This window comes from Ptiloglossa arizonensis, chromosome 3, assembly GCF_051014685.1.
Source record: "Ptiloglossa arizonensis isolate GNS036 chromosome 3, iyPtiAriz1_principal, whole genome shotgun sequence".
In the NCBI taxonomy this organism is placed as follows: Eukaryota; Metazoa; Arthropoda; class Insecta; order Hymenoptera; family Colletidae; genus Ptiloglossa; species Ptiloglossa arizonensis.
The window spans coordinates 25,193,381-25,202,686 of NC_135050.1; positions in this window are offsets into that span (position 1 = coordinate 25,193,381).

Genomic DNA, 9,306 nt, shown 5'->3' on the forward strand with positions numbered 1-9,306 from the left:
AAAATGAAGGTAAATATTCTGTTTAGGCACGTTATAAGCATAATAAATTAATTTTTGACTCATAATTGTGTGTAGAAGTACAAATCCTAAAAATAATTTAATTTGTTCAAAATTTAAATAATCCGAAAAGCACAGGTGGCACCATCTACGGCAAAACGCCCAAGTTTGTCGAGAAATAGTTTGTTCGCAAAGCGTTAGATGGCGGGGTAGGTATCGTTAGACCGGTATTCAAATGTACATAGGATGTTGGTTGGAATGTAAGTGCAAACTATAATTTATGCGTAAAGTGTTATGTATTGGAACTCTACTCAGAATGTGTATTGCAATGTAAAGATCGAATAAAATTTACACGTAAAGTATTTTACCTAAAATTGTATGTATAAATATTTCGATCTTTACACATGTAACACGCATCCTGTGTATACCTCTAAACACGATATTTATGCGTACTTTTTGTCAGTTTATATTTTGTCAGCTACATTTGAATACCCGTTCTAACAGTACCTATCCCGCCATCTAACGCTTTGCGAACAAACTATTTCTCGACAAACTTGGGCGTTTTACCGTAGATGGTGCCACCTGTGCCTTTCGGATTATTTAAATTTTGAACAAATTAAATTATTTTTATGCTTTGTACTTCTGTACGCAATTATGAGTAAAAAATTAATTTATTATGCTAAAAATCATATGTCAAAAATCATTTTTCACATTATTTAATAGAAATTTATAATTTTTGACCGTAACATTGTAACAAGCTTTCTAAGTTCAAGTATTAAAGTAAAATTTATTCCTCATTATTAAGGGAAAATTAGACTTTGATATTTAGATTGCAATACATGTTTTATGTACAACTCATGTTAAAAGGTTTTGTTCTCTTGAAAAATAAGTATACATAATTTATTAGACTTTATCGTTTATTGAATACATCGATTGAATAATTGTTTCATTCTTGTGATTTGGATAGTACACGTAATCGTAGCACGTGTTGGATAATGGAGTCAAAATATAATTAATTACTTTGCTAAACATAAAATATATCTTCGTGAGCAGCTGCAAAAGAATCTATCGTGGAATTTCAAATTTGTCCATCCTTGTACAAAGGAAATACAATTTTAACGAAAAATGTAATGTAGAAGTTGAAGATTTTACACGTATTGTGCCCTTTATCGGAATAAGATAAACGTTAAATTAACGTGTCTAGTGAACAATTATTACTCTCCGTGTTTAAAAATTTTAAGAAACATGTTAAAAACCAGCTTTCACTTCGAATCTCGATCAAAATTAATTTCTACAGGCAAATTGATCATTTATAATGCATAGATAGGATGTATATTGTAACATTAATATTGGGAAAATGCGTAAATGTTGTTAACAATCGCGGAAATGAACAAACATTCACAGAAACCGTTCGCCTTCGCAGATTTCGCAATATCTTGATGTTTATTTATTATACTCATTAAAAACCGTCGTAGGATCGTAGTTTAAACAATTATTAACAATGTTGTAGTACAAATAATGGCTTAAAATATCATTTCGTTGAAATATTCTTTGTTCGCGATGAAATTTTTCATTGATGTTTAACCGACATTGTCAAGGCTACACGTATCGATTATCGATTCACAAGTGTTCATCTCGATGATTTTTCTATCTAGAACAGCGATTAATTGAATTTCAGTGCTTTTAAGTAAAAAATACAACTTCTACGCGTATTGTGTAAATTATAAGAATTGAACAAATGTTAAATTAATGTATCTAATAAACAATTGTTAGTCTCCATGCTTTGAAACTTTACACAACACGTTTTACTTTGAATCTCGATCAAAATCAATTTCTATAAGTTACTTAATTATTTGTGATGAATAAATAACATGCACATTGTTCGATTAATATTGGAAACCTGCGTAAATGTTAATAACAATCGCGTTTAGGAACGAACATTCACAAAAACCGTTCGCCTTCGCAGATTTCGCAATATCTTGATGTTTATTTATCATAATTATTAACAACCGTCGTAGAATTGTAGTTTAAACAATTATTAACAATATTCTAGCATAAATAATGGCTTAAAATATCATTTCGTTGAAATATTCTTTGTTCGCGATGGAATTGTTGTTATTGAGATCGAACCGACATTGTTAAGGCTGGAAATGTTTATCGATTCACAAACGTCCATCATGATGATTTTTCTATCTAGAAAAGCGATTAATTGAATTTCGACGCTTTTACTTAACAAATACAGCTTCCACGCGTATTCCGAAAATTATAACAACGAAACAAATGTTAAATTAATGTATCTAATAAACAATTGTTACTTTCCATGCTTTGAAACATTAAGAAACACGTTTATACCTCGAATCTCGGTCAAAATTAACTGCTGTAGGCGAATCAATCATATTTAATGCATAAATAAGATGCACATTGTTCGATCAATATTGGGAACATGCATAAATGTTAGTAACAATCGCGGAAATGGACAAACATTCATCAAAACCGTTCGTCTTCGCAGTTTTCGCAATATCTCGATGTTTATTTATCATATTTATTAACAACCGTCGTAGGACCATACTTTAGACAATTATTAACAATGTCCTTGTATAAATAATGACTTAAAATATCATTTCGTTGAAATATTCTTTGTTCGCGAAGGAATTTTTCGCTGAGATCCAACTGACATTCTCAAGGCTACACGTATCGATTATCGATTCACAAGTATTCATCGCAATGATTTTTCTATCCAGAACAGCGATTAATTGAATTTTGGCACTTTTATGTAAAAAATACCACTTCTACGCGTATTGTGTAAATTATAAAAATTAAACAAATGTTAAATTAATGTATCTAATAAACAATTGTTACTTTCCATGCTTTAAAACTTTACGAAACACGTTTTAACATCGACTCTCGATCTAAATCAATTTCTATAAGTTTCTTAATTAATTGTAATACATAAATAAGATGCACATTGTTCGATCAATATTGGGAACATGCATAAATGTTAGTAACAATCGCGGAAATGAACAAACATTCACCGAAACCGTTCGCCTTTGAAGATTTCGCAATATCTTGATGTTTATTTATCATATTTATTAACAACCGTCGTAGGACCGTAGATTAAACAATTATTAACAATGTTCTAGTATAAATAATGGCTAAAAAGCCATCAATTCGTTGAAATATTCGATTAGATCGAACAAAGACAATGGAAGTAACGGTAAGTCACTGGTAAGTGACCTTGCGGTGGGTATATAAGGAGCCGCCGGTTGTTTAAAATTTCATTGTTCCTGGAGCCTCCGAGGTGGACGGATCTCTTCGTTTTAGGTTTATGGAAGGGGGGCCCTCCACCTTGGTAACCGGTACTGGTCGCCGGTAGGCGGTTGTCAGTACTGGCGACCACTCTCTCACTCCTTTCTTTTTTTTTTAATTGTTTCTTTGTCTAATTCATTTCATTTGTTCTCTGATTTTAATTTCTACTTGTTTTTACATGTTTATTTTTTTCCACTAACCAAATTTATTTCTATTTTCTATTATGCCTTGACTTTAGGTTTCTCTTAGATACATTCTCTTAGGTGTATCTGAAAACAAAGAACGAAGAACAAAGAGGACTGATGTATTGCATCCTCCGCGGGACTGTTAATTCTAAGTATAGACTAAGTTAGTTTTAAGGTCACCGTGTACGAATATCTGTGATCTGCCGAGCAATTATCCAATCTTTAGCTTCTTTTTGCTCGCTTGCTCGTATCTCAGTCCGGCCACCTCTGCTTGTTGCATAAGCAAGTGACCGGCCGTGGAGGTGGACCGAACGCTCGATCGCCGTCTCTTCTGGTGCGTCCGCTTTGAGAGAGTATATGCTGCGAACACAGGGGCAGGTGTTCGCACCGGTCCCTGCGGAAGCCCTTGATCCATCATAAGACCCTCTCTTCGTCATCCTCCGTGAGTCAGGTCCACGCTCTGCGTGGCTCCTGGCTGCGGAGTTGGGAGAAACGGGGCACTCCCTTGGCGGAGTGGACGGCGTCGCGCATTTCCTTGAAAATCGGGCCCACTGAGGGGAAACGGGACCGACCTAGTAGGAGCAACTCCACGGTTCGCGTCACGTATTCGCCAATTTTGCCTCATTTTTCCATAATGTAATTGCTCGGCAGAATTAAACGAGGAGATCGAAGGTACATTGATTCCTCCTATCTCTGCAGTTGGAATAAGTTAGTTTTAAGGCTGTGCTCTGCCAAGCAATTATCCAATCTTTAGCTTAATTTTGCTCGCTTCCTCGTTTCTCAGTCCGGCCACCTCTGCTTGTTGCATAAGCAAGTGACCGGCCGTGTAGCTGGTCCGAACGGTCTATCGCCGTCTCTTCTGGTGCGTCCGCTTCCAGAGAGGGCATGTTGCGAGCACAGGAGCAGGCATTTTTGCTGGTCCCTGCGAAAGCCTCCAAAATAAGACCCTCTCATCGTAAAGGTGAGAAACGGGGCACTCCTCTAGGGGAGTGGAGGCGTCGTTCGTTTTCTCTCGAATCGAACCCACCGAAGGGAAACGGGATAGACCTAGTAGGACCAACTACACGGTTCGTGTCGCGTCTTTCCCAATTTTGCCTCGTTTTTCCATAATGTAATTGCTTGGCAGAACTAAACGAGGAGATCGAAGGAATATTGATTCCTTCCATCTCTTTGGTTTAGTAATTTCGTTTGTACCGCGCATCGAGGGAGATCGATGGAACTTTGAATCCATCTATCTCTCTCCGGGTCTCCACTCGCAGCAACCTCCACGTGGTGAGACCTGGTAATCGGTATTACTCGCGACGAACAATAATTCGTCGCGGGTAGTACCGAGCTAATTGGCTGCGAATTTAGAATATTGTATTAATAAAATTTCTGTTGATTGAAATCGATTAAGAAGTACGTCACGGTTCAACGATTGATATTTACATAAATATACGAGAAGAAAGTAAAGAACCCTGATGTATTAAAAAAAAAAGTCAAACATTATTCGCACAAAGTTGATGGCCCGTTGTACCCGATCGTCGACGGTTTGTTACGCATATATACGGCCCTGCCGAATCGAGACAAGTGGTCAGCGGTGGACGTGACTGCAAAATCGCTGTACACAAGTTGACGACGAATATTTCCTGCAAATCGTTTCGACACTTCTGCCAGGCAGTCTCTTCTTCGGGAATATCTATAGAATCCGATCCTCGGTAGAGTTTTTTTTCCTAGGTAAAGAACTTTTCGTAAAAATTGCACGCAACGACACTTTCTTAAACTTTGATCTCAATTCGTAACTATTTAGAACCGAGAACAATTAATAAATTCTATGTTCGAGTTACTCCCCTCTGGTTTTCGAAAATCGATCAAAACTTTCCGAAGCTTTTACTTTGCACGTAATACATTGTTTTGTTGAAAATTTTGCGTTCTTACGAAAACTTGTTTTCGTAGGTAAAGAACTTTTCGTAAAAATCGCACGCATCGGCACTTTCTTAAACTTTGATCTCGATTTGTAACTATTTAGAACCGAGAACAATTAATAAACTCTATATTCGAGTTACTCCCCTCTAGTTTTCGAAGATCGATAAAAAATTCGTGTTTTTCGAAAACTGAGGACGATACGCTAATTCGTCGTTTAAATTCTTTTTTTGAGAATGTGATTCTACAAAAACAACCCACTGGTAGTTAGAACGCAAAAATCGTATCAAACGGTGAATATAAATGTCGAACTGCAAATTTAATTCTTACGTAATCGTAGCAGCGAATCAACGAAAGAATCTCTCCAGTGAGTCAACACAACCATCTTATATTAGCCTGTAGTCTCTCTGAATCGTAATTCGATGGAAAATAATCAAGGAATAGTTACGCAAAGTACTTATACAGTGCGTATCGAAATGATAATCTCGCTCAAATTTTTTTCGTTTCATTTTACTTTCAATTGCGCGTATTCGCGCGAAATTCGTATAAAAATGTATTTTCGCGTAAAAAGGTATTCCGTGAACTTCGGATCGCTCTCGTCGAAATTGAAATTCTTAAATCTTGGATCGTTCTTTCGTCGATCTTTGAAAAGTCGATTGTATCGAACCGACGTGTTCGATACAAATATATTCGTACACGAGCGTGTTGATAACTTCGCTCGTGAATCTCGTTACAAGGTAACGAGACGGGACGAACAACAATCGAAGCAACTATTAACAATCGGACAGATCGGTGCTGCGATAAATAATATCGTAGACACGATGTTCGCGCTGTTAATCAAATTTCTAATCGCGGCGCCGTCAATTCTGTTCCAAGCAACAACATTGACAGAGCTTTCCAATTCCTTTGTCGTCCGAGATTGTCTCCAATTACTATATATTGTCGCGTTAATCGTTAGTTTTGTGCATCGGTAGTAGGGGAATTCGTGTTAACCGGAAAAAGGTATTTAGGAGAGTCCGAAGCTGGGCCTGATACCAGTCGTGCAAGAAAGGAGCCAGGGAACCAAGCCTCGTGAAATCGTTCGTACGTTAAATTCGCTCTCTCCGACAAAGGACACTGTACACGACTAGTAACCGGTAAGCACGGATCATACGTTTCTCGATTTTCACTAGACGGTTCCTTTCAGGTATTCGTCGTTTTTCCACGAGTGTCCACGCGTTCCTTAACGCGTGATTCAGTGATTTAAAAATACCCGCACTTTGCCCTCCTCGATTTAAACATCGAGTTCGAATCCCCCTTGAAATTAAATACCTCGTCGGTCCAATCGTTCGTCGTTTTCTCACTAGTGTACATTTTCCTAGTTTCAACGGCTTCGTCCTATTCGATTCACATTTGAAACTTAAGTTCCTCGAAATGAAAATCCACGTCGATACGATCGTTCGTCGTTTTTCGTGATCGGTGATGTGATTGTGCCGTGCAAGTGACGACTGTGTTTTCAAAGTCGTACTCGACGATGGAACGCTACGATTTTTCCGTGCGGAATGTCGCGATGTTCGCTCTACGTGTCCCAAGGGGTGCAATTATCGAAACCCACGAACGGGGGGTCCACCGTTGCGGGAAATTCAAATCGCGCGTTGCGGCGTCGAACGTTTGTTTTCTTTTTCTCTTTTTTTTCTTTCGCTCGGAATAATAATTCTAACTATCGAACGTCATCGATTCGTCGCAAAAGACAAACTTGAAAGATTTTGAACATTTCTCGTAACGTGGATTAACAATATCGACAGGATTGGTCGCGTAGAGATTTCACCGTTAAATTATCTCTCGTACGCGTCGATGCTTCCTTTCGTACTTCCTTTGCGGTATACTGCTCGTATATTTTAACGTAATTCGGGTATACGTGCATCCGGGATGTAACGACGAGAAGTTTGGGATCAGTGATCCGTCTTTTTCCTTCTTGAATTTTGTTCGTCGAGTAACAGGAGCGTAATTACGTAAACGCGGAAGAGAACTTTCATCGTCTCCGCGTCGACGTGTATCCACTTTACGAAATTCGGCGAACCGGTTTCGTAAAAATGAGATTGGATAAAAGATTCGAAAGGGATTGTGTCAGCAGAACAGAACCGCTGCCGTACAGAACGAAAGTAAAGAGTTTCTGCGGAAAGTATTATGCAACATGGCGCGCGTCTTTCTTCAGGGAACACGGAAGAACTTTCTTCGGCTGTATTCACGCAATGTAACTACACTTCCATTAATCCAGCGCCACGTGTTGATATCACCGAGCGCGTACTCCTTGTTGCGTAAAAAGAAAATCGAACCCGAAAAACTCGTCTTGCAGTAACGCTCGATGGTACACACGCACACGAGGAACGATTATTTACGGTAAAAATTACACGAGGTGATCGAATTTGTTTCTTTGCAACGATTGAAACAGTTACGGAACTTTTCCTACGAATTTCGTTGGAACAGGTGAAACGGAACTTATGTAATAAAATTTCTCTTCTTGTACGTTTCGATAAGAGGAGATAAATAAAAGTGATTCCAGTGTCAGTTTGAACAAATTCGACGTTTCTTACGAAACTATTAGTTTCTTATTATCCGGAGCTTTATTAGCTCGGTAGAAAGCTCGATAAAACTTTTTCTAGTTATTTTTATCGATTTTAGGGAAAAAAGTAATTATATTGCGCTTAATAAATATTAATTATTTTTTAAACGGAACGGAATTATTTTCGTTCGTTATATTTTCCAAAGGAACGGAATTCTTTTTTTCCAAGGAAATATTTGTTCAACTGGATTGAACGACTTGATAAAAGAAGTAAATAAATAAGGAACAACGGTTATAAAAATTCGAGATCGGAGCGATTTTTCGTATAACGCGGGGTTATTTAATTTGACGCCTACGAGACAGCCTTGTAGCTCGCACCATCTGTTCGGGGAAATCATTACTGAACTGGCGAAAAGATCAATTCACCGTGGGACTCGTTATTCGTATAAATTTCTCTCGTTGTGAAATTTACCACAACCCTCTCTCTCCGCCGCATTTGTAATTATTTTCGTTGCTACTCTATTCATATTTGACCTAACCTCTCGACGAATAGTTTCTTTTACGTTCAATTACTAGCTCTAGCGAAATTTCATTTTTTACCTGGTGTCGATTACATCGCTCCTGTGTTACCTTTGTCCACCACATGCAGGCAACGCGCTCCCTTCGGTTAGTATATAAATGGTAGTATAATGGTAGTTAAATGTACGATGTAATTCACTATAAACGGATCACATTATGACTTCAAGACGGAGCAGTTTATTGTTTCAAGGTCAGTTTTATCGATATTACCACAAAATTGTCAATATTTTTCTAACAGTAAATATTATAGAAATATCATTTATTGCATCACCCATTCTTTCTCTACTTTTTACGTCGGTAACTGTGGAAAATATCGGCATTTTGAGTGCGAAAGATACTTTTATCGATCAGTTCGAAGTTTCGATACGTTACTTCCTCGTTGAAATATTTTTTTTCCGCGTTCGATCCGTTTCTAAAGATCCGACCTCTAGCTGTAACTGCTTTAACAGTTCATAGTTCACAGTTCGTCAAAGCACAATATTCGCGCTGGTAAATTCTTTTTTTCCTATCAGTGAAACATTTTTTCGAATCTGTAAAAGGAGAAGCTCGACCTGAATTAATAGTGCGATATAGAAGTTCGGTACCGTATTCGGTATTGTATCTACGAGGGCCCGCACTTATTGTTAATTACTTCCACGTTTTATAAAAAAAATAAACGAACGTAATTGTACCAGCCGAGGCGTTCAATTTCTTTTAACGGACTTTGAAACTATATTATTCCTCCAGTAAAGTTAGAAACTGTATCGACAGAACCGAAACGTGTCGTAAAATATAGTTTCCTGAAAAATGTAGGCT